Consider the following 18,532-nt stretch of genomic DNA (forward strand, 5'->3'; position numbering starts at 1 on the left):
GTATCTTCAGTGCCTGAGATTCTTTCTTCTATCTCTTGTATTCTGTTGGTTATACTTTTCTCTGTAGTTCCTGTTCATTTACCCAGATTTTCCATTTCCATAATTCCCTCTGTTTTTGTTCTCTTTATTACCTCTATTTCAGTCTTCAAGTCTTGAACTCTTTGCTCCACCTGTTTGATTGTTTTTTTCATGGGTTTCTTTGAGGGATTTATTAATTTCTTCCAATTTTTTGTTTGTCTTCTCCATTTTTTAAGGGAGTTTTTCTTTAAAGGTCTCCATCATTTTCATAAAGTTATGCTTAAAGTCATTTACTTCTACTTCTTCTGGATTAGGATGATCAAATCTTCCTGTTGTGTGAGCACTGGGTTCTAGTTACCATGTTGCTTTTTAGGTTGTTGGAGGAATTCTTGCATTGGTGCCTACCCATCTTTTCCTTCAAATGAGGCAGACAATGTCTTTGCATCTTGGTTTAATCCTTGCAGTGGATGTCTGAGTGTTTGGGAGTTTTTCGTGGTCTGTTCTGTACTGTCCATGTCTGTCTCAGAGAACCTCTGAGGTCTCTATAAGCCTGCTCTCTTGGTCTTCTCTCCTGGTTTGCTCTCTCTTAATCCCATCAGTGTTGTAGCAAGCTCTTGGTCCCCTTGGTATTACAGCAAGCTCTCAGCTCTTAGGCAGGGTGTGGCTAGTAGCTTGAAGGGGTCCATTGGATAGATTTGGGTTTTGGGGGAGCCTTGCCACAGGAAACTGCCTGCTGGCTAGCTAGAAAAGCCTAGGGAGTTGGGGAAGGGGCCTGGGGTTTTGTCCCACTATGGAGGTCGTAGAGAGTGGTGTGTCCCACTGTGTGGCTGTTCACTCACCTTTTAAGTCCTTTCAGTACTGGAGCATATGGGAGTTTTAAAGGTGACATTTTTCTTGCATAATCTTTGAACCATGGATGGATTTGATTTTGTCATCTTTGTATCCATCATTCCCTCTGTGACTTCTCCTGCTTCTGACAGGATGGCTAAAGTGTCTGGCAGTCCATACTTTGCTCCAGACTTAGGTTTATCACTACAAAACCCACCCAGATGCTGCATCTCTTCCTGTAGTTGCGCCAAAGCTTTGTGAGTGCCAACAGCAAACATGAATGCATCACCTATGGTTATGCTAATCCCAATGATGTAGCACTTGATGCAGGCAAGCAGATCAGTCACCATAAAAACAAAAACTCCTAGATAATAACGCTTCTAACTGTTCTAGAAATGAGTGAAAATATCAACACTTGTTATTGGGTCTTCATTTTTGCTAGGAGAAGTATATGATTTATTTTCACAACCCTTAAGGTCTTCATCGTCATACTGCTCCTTCTCACTATCTTCCTGCTTCGTATCTCCATCTTCAGAATCTCCAGATCTCCTCCTTGGTTTTTATCCCGCCCTTCTAACTCCACAGAGCTCTCATCTTCACCATCTTCAGCCATGATCCCTTGCTATGGAGATTCCGTAATGGACTCTTCTGTGCCATTCTGAAACTCAGCAACATCACACTCTACCATGTCTTCCTCATCCTCGAAATCATCAAGCTGGCTTCAAGGGACAGTCCCCAACACCCCAAGGACAACACAGAAGGCACAGGAGGTTTTAATTGCCCCTTACAAATAAGCTGCATCAGGACTGCAACCTGGCCTGGTGTCTCCTGAGACTGTTCCAGAACAGCTAGGGCTAGGTAAAGAAACCATGACTCAAAACCAACCAACAAACAGCCCTAACCACAACACAACAAAATTTATATGCATCAAGATTGCCTCTATGCTGCAATGACCTGTAGTTTTTGAGGCTCACAGTGTTGCACATCTATTACACAAGAACAGAACTTGACTGCTGTGGAAATCATAAGTCTCCTATTTGTCTCCCATGGCTATTTTTTTGCTGTATTGTTTTGCTTTTTCTAGAATGTTGCATAAATGGAATCATGCATATATAAATGGTTAAAGCTGTGTGTTAATTTCTTTTTTCCTTATTGGTACAAAAGCAACATGAGAAAGTTGGGCTTACAGGTTGAAGGTGCAGCCCGCCACGGCAGAGTTGAAGTGTGAAGCAGTGACCACCTTGCGTCTGTGGTCAGGAAACAGAGAGAGATGCACGCTGGTGCTCAAATCACTTTCTCCCAGCCGATAGAATGGTGTCACCCACATTTAGAGAGGATCTTCCTGTTTCAAAGTACCTAGACTAGAAACTCACTCACAGTCATGCCCTGATCCTAGAGTCCATAAAATTAATAATCACAATTAATCACCACGACTGGTTTTTTTTTCCACATGGGATCTTTAAATTTCCTTCATGTATTTTGTGATTTGATAGCTAATTTTTTTATCCCTGAATAATATCTCAGAGTATGGATGTGCCTGAGCTTATTTATCCACTCACCTGTTGAAAGATGTCTTGGCTGATTCAAGTTTTTGACAACTATGCATAAAGTTGCTCCCATCACTCGTGTTCAGGTTTCTGTGTGAACATAAGCTTCAGATAAACACCCAAGGGTGTGATTCCTAGGTAGCATGAAAATATGTTTAGTCTTGCATGAGACTGACAAACTTGCAAAAGATTTAATGCAAAGTGATTAAACCGGCTTGCATTCCCCCAAGCAATGAATGGTAGTTCCTATTGCTCCAGGCTTCCTTGTTCACAAGCACAAAGAAAAGATCCCAACCTACGTCCAGGCAACTTTTTTATAAGAAGAGGTAGCAACTGTGCCATAGGTCACCAGATCCACTATCTCCAGGGCTCGAGGGACACCCGTTCACAAAGAACAGCAGGAGCTGTGATATTTTCACAATACAGGAAGAATGTGTACAGTGCATCCAAGAAGATCCTTAGAGTTCTCATCCACAAACAGCGGTTCTGTGAGACAGAACAGGGTCTCCACTGAGTAACACTTAAGCTGAACATTTGTAACATGAGTCCCAAGATTTTCTTGGGGACACAGCAATCACAATAGGTTAACCAGCCTTGGAGCTATGCATATGTGACATAGTAGAGAAACAGGGGACTTAACAGCCTGTCATTTGCTAATATTTAAGTGCGGAGCTTCGACTCACTGAGCTAGAAGCTATCATCCCAGGGCTCCAGGTATGATGGTGAAGACCTACTTACCCATAAACCATCACTGTCTATGCACACATGCGAGAACAAAGGTACACATATTGACTTTGGAACTGAGGGCACAAATCTGGCTAGCAAAAGGGGAAAAGTTGAGTGACAATTTCAGCCATAGACTCTGCATCCAAGGAACTGGGCCAATCAACCCGAGGGACCATAATTACTTTTTCGGGCTTATGCTAAATGACTACAAACAAGTTTTATGTAGATGGATCTGAGACAGGGAATGAATTCCCCTGTGCTTCTGAGGCTATTGTGGAGGAGAAGATGGTGGGAGGTAGAGAAAGAAGCCCATCAGTCGGGCAGCCCTAGGCAGAGAGGGACCGAGATGTCCTCATAACCAGAGCAGCTGCATCCCGCGCTCACCGCTTTCCAAAGCTTCCCCATCATTTGGAGAGAAGACAGAACGCATTTTTCGGACACAGAGGAATGCAAGCGATTGATGGGTCAACACGGCTGGCTGGGCTGGTGATTTTGTAATTACGAAGCAGATTTTTTAGGCAGAATGGTTCCCCCAACTGTGTAATTAAGAGGATCATTAAGGAATGTTGTCGGGCTGTGCATCACCCCAGGGCTAGTGCTACCACATGGTCACAATAGAGAGATGCAGTCAGGCTTCATCATAAGGCCATTGCTAATTAATTGAAACAAATATTTGCCATAGTGATTCCTATCGATGATAGATTTGTAGCAGTTGAAGGCTGAGAGAGTTTTAATAGAGAGGTATGATCCCTGGTGAAGGCAAGACAAAAACGGGTGTGGGGCTCAGGTTCGAAGGAGACCACAAGCGAGTGAAAAGGAGACGGCGCTGTCCAGTTTTAGCTGCACCCAACTCCCTAGCACTGCTTAGGACCTTGTTTTGCCCGGCACATCTCCTCTCAGATGGGTGTGGATAAACTAGAAAAGTTCTGGGAACTGGAAAGAAAGGGTGATTTGAGTAAGAAAATAACACCAAAGAGAGAAGTGGAGAGAGAATTTAGCACAGGCTAAAGTTTGCATGTTACATTCATAAAAGACTTTCAAAATCTTGAGTGGTTTTCATGCTTTGCTCCAGAACAAAAGCTAGCCATCCCCACTTCTTCTGAACACAAAAGAGAAGCAGACCTCGACACAGAAGGAGGAATTTTCAGCACAAACGCTGATGCTCTACATTCTAAAAGGGAAGGAGATTACACGGATATTTGATCTAATTCTTTCCAACCTTTTAGAGCTGCAGAGAAGCCATAAGAGCCAGCTTGTAAGAGGCCTCCCATCCCATACTTTTCCTTAAGTTTGCCAAGTGACTTTGAAATCTTTTGACCTAGTGCAACCAAAATTCAGCACTAGGCTTAAAGACTGCTCCCCGAGGAAGCAGGATCCTCAGAGGTGCCCCATCTGAGTGTGCATTGTCTTACCTGGTTAGCAAATTCAGTCCACATCGCCTCAGCTAACCGTGTTGTCACGGCATAGATAAAAATGGCAGAGCTGATAAAATGCCCCTTATTGTTGCCTGTGCTTCACAAGGCCTCCCAGTGTGCAGGTGGGGGTCCTGAGAGCAGGCATATCCCTAAATCTCAGGGCCTAATTATGAAGCATTTCATCCCAGAAGGCATTTGCCTCTGCAGCTGGTGGCAAAGCAGGAAGGCTTGTCACTGGGAACAGAGATGAGCAACAGCCCTAGTGCTCTTGAAAGCTGTATTCTCCCAGCTGCAAACCATAGCACCTTCCAAACAACTTCCTGCTTTGTCTATTTTATTCAATTTTCTGTATTAAAGTCGCTTTTACATTCAAACAAAGACATATGCATTATACTATAGAATGAGAAATTCACATAAACAAGAAATCAAGAGACATCAGAAAAGTGTCTCCTTTGACTAAGCTCTGGCAGAAGCTGCAGAATCTCGGAGTTATGACTATTCTTCTTCCAAGGAGAATTTTTGGCAAGACTGGACAGAACTTTCTTTAAGCACACCAGTGTCCATTGCAAACATAGGTGTCAACTGTACTTAAAATGTAGCTAGTAAGACTGAGGAAATGGATTTTTAATATATTTTGTCTCGGGGCCTGAGGAGAGGGCTCAGTGAGCACAAGCACTTTCTTTGGAGGCGTGGAGCCTGAGTTCAAACCCCTAGTTCCTGTATAAAATGCTGGGCATGATTGGTTGCACATACCTGCATCTCCAGCACTGGGAGCACAGATAGGTAGATCCTGGGTATTCACCAGCCAGCCAGCCTAGCTGAAGTAGCAAGCTTCTGGTTCAGTGAGAGACCCTGTCACAAGGCAATAAAGCAGAGCACAAGGAAGGGGGAGGTTCACTGCCCTCCTCTGGCTCCCATGTGCATATCCATGGCGTGTACTTATACACTCACATATTTGCAGCACACACACACGCACGCACACACACACACACACACACACACACACACACACACACTGGTGACAGACAGAGATGAGCAATATTCTGTTCCATTTCAACCAACTTAAGTTTAAATAGCCACATATAGCTGATAGCTATTGCGGTGAGCAAGTTTAGAGAGAAACTTTGCCCTTAAAAACCTTGGGGATCTCTGTGAGTTCGAGACCAGCCTGGTCTACAAGAGCTAGTTCCAGGACAGGCTCCAAAGCCACAGAGAAACCCTGTCTCAAAAAAACCAAAAAAAAAAAAAAAAAAAAAAAAAAAAAAAAAAAAAAAAAGAAGAGAAAAAAACAAAAAAAACCTTGGGGAATTAAAGAGAAATTTAGTAAATGGGAAAGGAGGCAGTATTTTTTCTCATCAGTCACCTCTCACCTCTGTTCCAGATGATGGGAAACGCCCCCTCACCCGTGTGTTGCACATATAAAGATGTGTGTGTTTGTGTGCATGCAGCTGTGTGCACCCATGGAGGCCGAAGGTTAACTTCGGGTGCCGCTTCCCAGGTGCTGTCCACTTTGTTTTCCGAGACTGGAACCTCAATTGGGCTGAACTGGTTGGGCAAGGGATTTGCCTGTCTCTGCCTCCCCAGTGCTGGATTAAAAGCATATCTTACTCTTCTTGTTGTTTTATTTGGCTTTTAGGATGCTGGGGACTGGACCTAGGATGTCACACATTACTAGAGAAGTGTTTTACCACTGGGCTTTATCCCAGCCTGTTTGTGGTTGTCTTACGTTGTATTTTGAAACAGGGTCTCGCTAAATTGCCCAACCTAGCCTGGAAATTGTGCCCCTCCTATCCCAGCCTCTCTAGTAGATGGAATCGCAGGCCTGAGCCTCCAGGCTTGCGGAGACCTCCATTTTGCAGTGGTAGACAGAATGTCCATGATGTACAAAGAAAGGCACATTCTGTGGTTTGTGCTTTGTCCCTGTGCTGGCTGGTCTATGTCACCTTGACACAGGCTAGAGTCATCTGAAAGAAGGGAACCTCTATAAGATCCAGCTCTAGGGCCTTTCTTAATTAGTGATTGTGGGGGAGAGCTAAGCCCTTGATGGGTGGTGCTATCGCCCTGGGCTCGTGGTCCTGGGTTCTATAAGAAAGCAGGCTGAGCAAGCCATGGGGAGCAAGCCAGTTAGCAGTACCCTTCCTTGGCCTCTGCATCAGCTTCAGCCTTCTGGTTCCTGCCCTGCTTGAGTGCCTGTCCTGCCTTCCTTCAGTGATGACCAATGTTGTGAAAACGTAAGCCAAATAAACCTTTTCCTCCCCTTGCTTTGGTCACGGTGTTTCATCAAAGCAATAGTAACCCTAACTAAGATAGTCCCCAAGGGTCTGTGTGCTGAAGCCTTGGTTCTTGAGGCAGTGATATTGAGTGGTAGGCCCCTTAATAGGTGAGGTCTGGTCGAAGGCCCTTAGGTCTCTGGAGGTATATACTTGGAAAGGACTGAGTTAAGGATACCTGAGTTATTTCTCAAGGGAGTTTTGTTAGAATAAGCATAGCTGCTTCCCAGCTTCTTTGACTGCCTGTCTGGTGATATGGTCTCTTCTGCCCTTCATATTCCTACCATGTGGTATCAGCTACTGTGACATAACTTAGCTCAGGCTGTCACCAAAGTCAGGGAAATACTTTGTAGACTCTTAGCTTCCAAAAGCTGTAAGCTGTGCGATCCTCATTTCTTTGTACTCAAACACAAAGAACAGCCTCAAGTACTATGTTATAGTAACAGAAAATGCACTCAAAAAGCCTGCTTTGGTGGAAAGCCAAGGATAATAAAGACTACATGTAAAGAAGCCTGGGGACTTCCTCTGGGTGCCTTGCAACATTTCAATAAGATCTTAAGAATCCTGTAAAATGTCAAGTTCATCTCATACAGATGGAAACAGAACTTGAAATTGAAATTTACTATCTTGGTGACCTGGTGAACAAAACAAGAACAGCCATTTTGGTTGCCAGCTACTTTAATAAACCCGTGTCCTTCTCAGGGGTGATAATGAATTGTGTGCACTGGCCTGAGAGTGTGTGAAAAGATTGCAAAGCAAGATAATATCCCTATGACTTGACCACATGTGCCAGGATGTTAAAACTCGCCTCTGAACCAATGATCCCTGTGCTAATACTTTATCCAAAACAATAACATTACATTAAGTAGGAAAGAAAGACACACATTTTTATACATATACATACACTCTCTGAACACTTAATTCATATTTATGACTACTATAGAAATTGTATCTCTTAGATAGAAAAGTATATAGAAAAGTATCTCTTAGTGATACTTATACTAGTTTCCTACTTTAAGAATTTTAAGTTTTCTCTTTAATAAACATGACTTTTATGGTTGAGAAAGCCCTTTTTTTGCAGTGTGCTAGGGATACAACCCAGCTATTTACCATGCTAAGTAAACACTTTACTATTCAGCTATATCCTCAGCCTTTGGTTTTTGGTGACAGGGTTTCTCTAAGTGGCCCAGGCTGCCCATGAATCTACAATCCTCCTGCCTCCATTCTTGAGTACAAGAATTTCAAATGAGCCTCACCATATCTGGATAAGAAATCCACTGTTGTAAACATCAATATCTCATTTATTTATTTATCAATTTATTTATTTATTTATTTATTTATTTAGGCAGCTTTTACATACTAGAACCTGTAGTCTTCCCTTCCTGTAGTGGATCTACACACTCTGGTCTTTCCTCTGGTGAATGGGAGGTCTAGAGAGCGTGGAAGTTCACATATCCCTTTGGTTTTCTGTGTTTGTTTCTCTGAAGAGGAACCAAAGGTGGAGGGAGGCATGCTCAAGTGAATGGCAACGAGCAAGAAAGAGGTGGCCTGACCGAGGAAATCTGGGAAGACACTGGTTATCAATCTTTTCAAATGACCAGGAACAGATCGCCCTGCGTAGCAATTGGCTCCTGTCAGAATGCAGCTTCACGGGCAGCTGGCGGAAAGAGCGGTGGCTGTTACTCATGTTAAAGAAGTTACCTCCTGGGCTAACAGCCTGTGGAAGCTCCTTGGCATCTTGACCGTATTTAGAGGGAAATAAACCCCGGCATGCACTTGCTGCAGCTATGCAAGATGGTGCCCTCACGAGAGCCTTCAAAAGTCAAGGCAAATGCACAGATCTCAAGCAACCTCATTTCTAACTGCAGGCACGCAATTCCAGGCTCCTTGCTTCCCTGAGGTGACTTTAGTTGAAGCCGACGTCCTCCACATTTTGAAAGGAATTGCTGATAGAATTGGGTTTTTGAAAACAGGTTCTCTAAGAGTGTAACTTAGAACTGAGCAGTGGCTTCTGAGGTGTTGAGAGAGCCCTTCACCTAGCCGAGCTGACTCTTCATCTGGCAGGTGCAGCATTGGTGGAGATTGGCGCGTGCTGCGGTGATGTGCTATTCCCGTTGAGAGCACGATCTGCAGGCAGGACACGTAGCACCGTGTTATACATCTCTCAGCTTGCCACATCCTGTTATGTTGTAGCCCATCAGCCTAAACCATGATAGAGGCGAATACAACCTGGGGTGACATGTGGCACTTTGTGATGCATCAGAGCATTTAAATCTACATTAGCAAAGTTGTGCACATTGGCTTGGACACTGGATGCTTGGTATTCAGAGAATGTGATCTCATGTGCAGGAACAACTAGCTGAGGGCAAACATGTACCAGAGAGACCACCTTGGTGTCATACTCCATCTGAGAGTTCAGCCTCTGCACTGAATTATTAGTCCTTTGCCAAAAACTCTACCATCACTATGTTCTTGCAAGGATCTGACAAATGCAAATATTCCAGATTTTGAGGATGAGGATGTCCCTCCAACATACTGTAGGATGGGTCATGTCCTCAGAATATGGTAAAGCGATTAGAGATGGGGAGATGGTTCAGTAGCAACCACATAAGCACAAGGACCTAAGGTTGATCCCCAGAACTCATATAAAAATCTGGGCACAGGATGTGCACCAATAGTTCCAGACCTCGGGAGTCAGAGACAAGAGGATCCCCGTGGCTTGCTGGCCAAACATTCTGGTCAAATCGGTGAGCTCCAGCTTCAGGTCTCAAAAACTAATGTGGAGATTCATAGAGGAGGATGCCTAATGTTGACATCTGGCCTCTCCATGCGTGCATGCATGTCCATGTACACCCATACTCATGTACACATGCATACAAGCACATACAGGCATGCGTGTGCGAACACACACACACACACACACACAAAAGAAGATGATAAAGTATAAGACTGGGTTAATATCTGTTGCTTCAACTCGACTTAGAGTAATGCCAAGTGACTTAACGTTTGAACTTAGACCCTTACCAACACTCCTTTAGTCAATGAATCTATATGTGAGGCCACAGGAGAGCCGTGCTGAAGAATGAATGACCCGAGGCCCTAAGCCAACTTTCTACCATTAAGGTTTCATACCAGAATTTAACACTCCCCTCCTCCAATTGTTTTCTCCAAGACTGACAGTCATGAGAAAGTTCATGTTCTCCAAGCTGAACAACTCACAGCGGCCAGCCCCCCACCCATGACTAACAAGCTCTGGGGTGGGACTCAAGGCATCAGTTTCAAGTTGGTTGGGAACTCTGGTTGGTTCTTCTTAAGGAAAGAGGATTCCTGAGAGTCAGGCTTTCAGAACCCAAAACCTCCCTCTCTCCAGATGCATGCTACTGTATCGCTTTTAAAAGTTTCATTTGGACGCATCCAACCCTTGAAAGGTAGAAGCAGGAGGGTGGAAAATTCACAGCCATTTGTGGACTACATGGTGAGATCAAGCCCAGCTTGAGTTACACAGTGAACCCCTATCTGGAGAAACCAAGGGCTTGGGATGTAGCTCGGGAGAAAAGCACTTGCCTGGTATGTGAAAGGCCTTGGGTTCCAGCCCCAGACTCACAGCAGTCACTTCCTGAGTGCTGGGGTTACTAACATGTGCTTTTGAGAAAGAATTACAAGTTTTGGGAAAAGCCAGTGAAATTAGGGTTCTACCTCACTGCTTTCTATTTGCCCTCTGCTCACTTAATTCCGGTACCTGGTTCTACCATTCCCTTGAAGTTATTTTCATCAAGATCAAGTTTGAATTCTTGATTGCGAATGTTTATCCGAATTACATTTGTATTCTTTCCAGTACTGGTATTGACTCTGGCCTTGAAATGTTCTTTCTGTCTTTCTCTAACCATGCATTTTAATTTTACAAATCCACATTGGTTTCCTTAAAATTATTTGCCTATTTCAACGAACCAGAGAATGTTATTAATCAATGGAATCATCACCAAAAGTAGCTGCTCTTAACAAGCTTCCCCTTTTAAAGTTCTTTTCCTTAAAAAAAAATCACTCTATGTTATAAAAAAAACTTTTACTTGTTTGTGATACAGACAATTAATAAAGAAATGTGAACTTAAATTTCTGGATTCAGAAATCTTTATTGCCTATGGCCATGCCACCCTGAATGTGCCCACACATGTCTGAAATTCTTTATTAAGAAAAGCATAAGAAAAAGAAAAACTCTTCACTATCTAAGGTGCCTTTTAAAATGAATATGTGGAGGCTGGCAATTGAGGAAAAACACCTGATTTTGACCTCTGACATCCACATATGCACACACTAACAAGTACACACACACACACACACACACATACATACACACATATCCATACACATACACACACAAATAAATATAACAAAAAATGAAACTGTAAAATAAATCTGAACATAATTTTAAAAGCATTCACTCTACAGATGCTATTTTAACTTAGAAGGACTAAATTTGGATTTATTTACTTTAAAAGATATAAAACAAAAGCCTTACTGGCATTTTAAAAGCGGTTCTTCATTTCAATAGGAGCAGGTTCTAAAAAGCCCTTTAAAACTAAAGTATACAGAACCGTCTGGTGATTAGAATCGTAGGCTTCTGTTTAGGCACGGTAAACCCTATACTTCAACAGATGTTTCTTCCTCTACCTCTTGATTTGTGCTAGCTGTGCTGTTGTCTTTATAGCAATGTGTACTTTGAATATATCGTAGACTCCACACTCAGGTGAGTTTTACACTAAGCTCTTTATTTTGATTTATCTTAGTGTGGAATTGTGTTCGCCTCCTCAGCAGGGCTCATGGGTCTCCACTCTGTGATGTCACTGTGCGCTGAGACAGCTGTCTGAGGCTTTGCTCTCAGGCTTGCCAGATGACACCATGGTCATAGTTACCTTTCTCTTACAACTCTATGTTTCTTCTTTAGTCTTCTAGCACCGAATGCTGTTGCAGAAAGTTTGAGATAGCTTTAGTTGCTATTCCTAACTGGATGAAAAAAAAAATGGAGCCCAGTTGTAGGGAGGCAGCAGCACGTGGATCTCTGTGAGTTAAGACCAGGCTGCTCTACAGAGCATGTTCTAAGCCACCCAAGGCTGCATAGTGACACTATCTCAAAAAAAAACAAAACAAATCAAACAAAAAAACAAAAAAAACGACTTATCTCTGTGTCTATAACTTAACTCATTTACCTTGACTACATGCTCTTGATACTAAGTGATCTGAACAATTGGGAAAATACACACATACATATACATATGCATATACACATACACATACACATACATATACACATATATTGCCCAGCACGGAATCCAGTATGGTGCCACCTAAAAATCCTGTTCTGAAGGGTAAGTCCTTCCCACAAACTGTTTTTCTCAATGAGGTTTTATGGGCACATGGCCTTATTAGTTCATTTATATACAATGTGTGTTTCCCTTCCTCAATGGAAGAATTGAGAATTGTTGACAGCAATCACTTGCCCATCAACCCTAAAATCTTTGCTCCCTTTTTTTTTTCTAGAAAATATTCATCAATCCTATCCCCAGCCCTGTCTTACAGGCTTAGAAAAGCTGCCTATTAAAAATCCCTTTATGAGCCGGACGGTGGTGGCGCACACCTTTAATCCCAGCACTCGGGAGGCAGAGGCAGGCGGATCTCTGAGTTCGAGACCAGCCTGGTCTACAAGAGCTAGTTCCAGGACAGGCTCTAGAAACTACAGGGAAACCCTGTCTCAAAAAACCAAAAATAAAAAAATAAAAAAATAAAAATCCCTTTATGTCTAATAGCCTGTTTTCTGAAAAAAAGTGCCTCTATAACACATCTAGACACATGTCCACCACCTATAATTGCTGGACTAGAAGTTTACGTGCATCCCACAATTTCCTCGTTACATGGTAGTATCTTTCACAGATGAGCTCACATTGTTTACAGAGGCTCATCCACACTTAAGCAGGAGGGTGCTTCAACTTATTCAGAAAGTGTTCCTGTTACTTGTATAGCAGTCAGATGGGCTATGCCTAAAATAGTCCCAATCACTATCAACCACAGTATGGCCTTGATTCTGCGTAATAGAGGTAGGGGCCATGCATGGCAATACACATCTATACACATCTGTAATCCAGGCACCATGAAGGCAAAGGCAGGCAGGAATCTGCGAGTTTGAGGCCTGCTTGTTGTACATAGTGTCAGACAAAGCGTTACTACACAGTGAGACTCTGTCAGGAAAAAAAAAAGGTGGATGTGAAATTGTTTTTTATTTGAGTAAAGCCCTAAGAAATAAGATACGCCTCCTAAAGGTCATTGGAAAGAGTCTGCGTTGTAAGAATGGTGCTGCCGCCCTTGTTACTGCTGCTGCTGCTGCTCTTGGCTGCTCTGCCACCATTGCTGCTGCTGCTGCCGCCATTGCTGCTGTTGCTGCTGCCATTGCTGTTGCTGTTGCTGCCATTGCCGCCGTTGCTACTGCTGCTGCTGCTGTTGCTGTTTCTGCTGCTGTTGCTATTGCTGCTGCTGCTGCCGTTGCTGCTGCTGCTGCCGTTGCTGCTGCTGCTGTTGCTGTTTCTGCTGCTGCTGTTGTTGCTGTTGCTGCTGCTGCCACCATTGCTGCTGCTGCTATGACTTTGAAATGCACTTGAGCTGGACTCACTCAGTTCCTCCTCTTGGGAAATGGGCAGCTCCTTGCATCCGGCACACCTGTGGAGATCATTTCCGGCTCTGTGAATTGGCGTCTACACTCACTATCGCTCATGTACCAATTTGTGGGGAGTGATGAGGGTGGGGAGATAGGAGAAAGGATTAATAGTCCGCTTTCCAGTGACTGGGAGTGTGGAGAATAGATATTTAACACAGAGGGAGATAAGGAATGCCCACGCCTTCTGTGTGCTTGTACATGGGAGATATTATCAATTTCGATATCTGCTTGCCTTAGGTCAGTAAAAATTAGAGGCTGAAATTGTATTTAGCTCTGTGTTATCTACTCTTTGCAACCTAGTGGTTGACTGGTTAGCACAAAATATATCTTGACGTAAGGAGATATTTGCAATTTACATAAGAAGCCCAAATGCAAGCTGGTCAGTTCCTTCTTCCATGAGCAATACTTATAAGTTTCCTAACAGATAATACAACTTCAGCATCAATACACCAAGCCTTGGACAGGTTTCTTAACCTGTTTCCTGGTCCGGGTGATGAAATGATACATCAACATTTATCGCCCTCTGCCTACGCACCTCCTTTGTCTCTAATTGCTCTTCATGGGTCATCTCCTTCTATTCTTACAAGCATAGAGGCACACATCATTCATTTTCCTTCTTTGCTGAGGAAACTGAGGGATAGGAAGGCTCAAACCTTAATAAGAGGCAAACCTGGACTTAAATAGGCATTTGGCTCCAAAGCTTGCACTGATGGATAGAAGTCACTTTCCATGTATTTTATATAAAGGAAGTCTTCACCAAATTGGAACCCTGTATTGATGATCATGATGGAAATGACAAAAACAACAAAAAGCTGTGATTTAGGAAAGGTCAAGCGAAAAATGCCCAGAATGATTTCTGTCCCCAGCAAACAATCCTCCTGCAGGAGAGATTTCTTTACCTGAGCTTGCACCCGATGAGTTAAAACTGATGTCCTTATGACTAAGTTCTGATGGAATACAGTTCTACTTTTTTTTTTTTTTTTTTTTTTTTTTTGGTTTTTTCGAGACAGGGTTTCTCTGCAGCTTTTTTAGAGCCTGTCCTGGAACTAGCTCTTGTAGACCAGGCTGGCCTCGAACTCACAGAGACACGCCTGCCTCTGCCTCCCGAGTGCTGGGATTAAAGGCGTGCGCCACCACCGCCCGGCCCAGTTCTACTTTTGACTTCATGTAGAATCCTAGAAGGCTAGAGTGTAGCATCAAGGAGAGAAAGCTCTGGGGGGCCTGTGGGCGTCTAGAGTAGATAATGGGGTGGGAAGACCCACGCTAATTGTAGGTGGCATCATTTGGTGGAGAGAATAAAAAGTGAACTGAGCCCCAGCAGTCATTGCTCTCTTCTTCCTGATCGAGGGTGCAAAGTGACCATTCATGCTGTCACTGCCATGCTTTCCTGACGCAAGGACTTCCTCTCAAACTGTGCACCAAAGCAACCACCCCTTCCATAATTAGCTTTGATCGCCATTGGAAATGAGGAGAGTAACGAATGCAATGTCCTTTGAGTGCTCACTATGGCCGCCATGTGGAAATCAGAAACTGTTACTTTCTTTGTTTTGTTTTGTTTTTTCCTGAGACAGGGTTTCTCTATGTAGCTTTAGAAACTGTCCTGAAACTAGTTATGTAGATCAGGCTAGCCTTGAACTCACAGATATCCTCCTGCCTCTGCTGGGATTAAAGGTGTGCATCACCACTGTACGGCTGGAAACTAGTTTCCATTTTAATTAATTAAATAATAATAAGTACATAAATTAGGTTCAGAATAAGTCTGAAAATCAACTCATGAAACAAAGAAAAACAAATTTATTAACTTTAGTATAGAATTTGAAGGATTTTTATTTCATATTATATATTAGTTTTCTTTTTAATTTTTATTATTTTTTACTTGAAATAGTTTTTTCATAAAATATATTTGGATCCTTGTAGATGAGAGGCTGCTTGTTCGTTTCCCAGCCACCCAGACCTGAAATAATCACACAGAAACTGTATTAACTAAAACACTGCTTGACCTTTTAACTCAGGCTTCTTATTAACTAACTCTTTCATCTGAAATTAACCCATTCCTATTCTTTTGAATTTTACCACAAAGCTTATGGCTTATCAGTAAGGTGCCCACAGAGGTCAAAAGATATTGGATCCCTTGGAACTGGAGTTACAGATGGTTGTTAATCACCTTGTAGATGCTTGAAATAGGATCTGGGACCTCTGCAAGAGCAACAGATGCTCTTAAATACTGAACTATCTCTCCAACCTCTGGAGTATTTTATCCTCAAGTACTGTTTCTATCACTATCCACTTGTCCCTTTCTAGTTCCTTGTTACAGGAACCAAGAGCCTGGTGATTGTGGATGCCAATGGACCTGGATATTAGATAATAACATCTGACCAGTCAGTTTCCAGAAAAGCCAGTAGAGCGTAGTAGAGACTTGGGAGAGGGTGTCATCACCAGTATTCTTGATGGTAAAATCAGGCCCAGGAGGGACATAGGACCATAGAGAAGCCCTCTTCAGGCTTGCAGAGATTTGAGTTAATATGTGGGAAAGCCAGCTGTGGTGCTATACCCTGAGTACCTTCCTGTGGACACTGAGTCAAAGCGGTCTGTCTCATGATGTGGCAAAGAGCACACTTGTCTTACATGCTGTTCTATTGCTGCAAAGAGAAACCATGATCAATGCAAGCTTATTTTAAAAAAAACATTTAATTGGGGGCTTGCTTCCAGTTTCAGAGATTTAGTCCTTTTTCATCATGGCATGAAGCAAGCATGCATGACACTGGAGCAGGAGCTGAGAGCTACATCCTAATCCCCAGGTTGAGAGACTCTGGGATTGACATGGGCTTTTGAAACCTCAAGGCACACCCCTATTGACATACCACCTCCAATAAGGCAACTTCTCTCTTTTTTCTTTTTCTTTCTGTTTTTTTGTTTTGTTTTGTTTGAGACAGAGTTTCTCTGTAGACCAGGCTGACCTCGAACTCAGAGATCCGCTTGTCTCTGCCTCCCAAGTGTGGGGATTAAAGGTGTGTACCACCATCACGCAGCAAAGGCAACATCTCTTAATCCTTCTAATCCTTCCAAATAGTTCCACTCCCTGGTGACTCAATATCCAAATATATGAGCATATGGGAGTCATTCTTATTCAAACCACCGCACCACTAGAAGTCAAACCTCCAGATTCTCAATGAGTCTGGCGAGCTCTCCACTGTTGGCAAAACGGAGCTCAATAGGACACGAGTCTCCCTACAATTAAACAGATAATTAAGAAATAAGAACATATTTTTCCAATATAAATTGATAACTACTGGTTGGTAATGGTAGCATCAGGAATAAATTGAGCAGTAATGTGCAGAGGAGGTTATTGCTATTATAAAAATAAGGATCTGCCTCTGCAACCAATCAATTCCGCAGATATATACCAACAATCAAACTGTTAAAAATGACTCCTATAAATTACCCAGCACTCTGTCTAATGGTGCCAGAAGCAGCTGTGACACAATTTAGGACCGATATAACCATACGTCGAGAGCACTTTTTCATCCTGATGTGCCTTCCTTTCCAAGCAGTCATAGAAGAGCCTTCAGCATTGTTTAGTGCGCCCATGTGAAGCTGGAGTGTATTTCACTACAGGGGTTAGCCGAGTCACTTTGGCGGACGGTACCCAGGAATATACAAATTTGGTGTGGAAAGAATCATCCCTTGTACTCCATCACTTCTGCTTCAAGGTTGAGCTAGCCTTAAGTCTTTCTTAAGCCCTTGGACATATAAAAAAGTTGCTCTTCTTTTTGGGCTATTGTGCTTCTTCCCAACAAGACTAGTTATAATCCTCTTTCGTTCTTGTCTCACAGCCATGTCGATGAAATCAGGGTGACCGAGTACCTTTTCTTCACTGAAGATATCAGTCTGTCCATGCTGTCTATTAATACCTAATCACGAAGCCATGCCTGGATCTGTTGGTGGCCTTTTTTGTCCTTTGCATAACCATGTTGGGAGGGGGGGACAAAATAGTCAAATGCTTGCTGAACTGAAAGCAATTTTCCCAGCTGGGAGTCCTGACACAATAGGAATCCATCCTCTGTGGAATTGCCTAAACTTCATTCTAAAGAATAGTTTGTTTAGCAAGCTTAGAAGATACCCAAACAGAGAGATGGTTTGCTCCAGACACAATCAACACAAGAGCAAAAGCATCAGCAGTAGCCGCTGGACTTGTCCTGCATGTTAAGCTCTTTCCTCAGCACGCAGGAGGCTACAGAGATAAACAGGCACAGTCCCATCTTCAAAAAGCTTATAGGAAGCACTGACAATTTCAAATTCCTGACAAGGTACATAGACACTCAATGAACAGCCAATGAATCAGATCTAAGTGATGACTAGTCTCATGGACCAGGGTTTGCAGCTAACTATATATTACTAATTGAACGTCTGCCAAATTGATTGATTATATCTAATTATGAAATAGAGAGCTATCAGATTAGGAATAATTTACTCTAAAACTTCAAGCAATTTAAATCTAAAAAAAAAATAGAAAGAGTCCAAGGGCCAAGGAGGAGAAACATTTTAACTTTTTTAAGAACAAATACAGAGATCTGTCCTGTGTGGAAACGGGCTCTCACGAGGCAGTGACACACCCTCTGTCCCCTTCATCATTCTCTGGAGAAACAGACACGCTCCTGTCTACTTTGCCAGCAGCTGTATCCTGTGGGTTTCCCAATGAGTCAGAAGCCACCTCTACCCAGACCTGTAATCTATAGCTTGTAAATGAATTCGCAAATTTAATTTATTAAAAACTCACTTCCTTTCTTTTTCCTCTTTTATTGAAAATAGATTTTTCCCCCTCACTTAAGAGATTCTGATCACCGTTTCCCCACTCCCTCCACTCCTCCCAAGCCCTCTGCACTTTCTCTGCCGTCCAGATCCACCTTTCTGTCTCTCTTTAGAATATGAACAGGCTTCTAAGGGATAATAATAAGATAAAGATAAAGTAAAAACTAATACATCAGAATAGCATGAAACAAACAAATAAAAGGAAAAGAACCCAAG

At 42.8% G+C, this 18,532-nt stretch overlaps 1 pseudogene; it reads right to left on the bottom strand.

Moving 5' to 3' along the window:
• Window positions 1-860: 860 nt before the first annotated feature.
• On the bottom strand, window positions 861-13,222 carry LOC119807417 (annotated as a pseudogene).
• Between the last annotated feature and the right edge of the window lie 5,310 nt (window positions 13,223-18,532).

This window comes from Arvicola amphibius, chromosome 2 (genome assembly GCF_903992535.2).
Source record: "Arvicola amphibius chromosome 2, mArvAmp1.2, whole genome shotgun sequence".
NCBI classification, from domain to species: Eukaryota; Metazoa; Chordata; class Mammalia; order Rodentia; family Cricetidae; genus Arvicola; species Arvicola amphibius.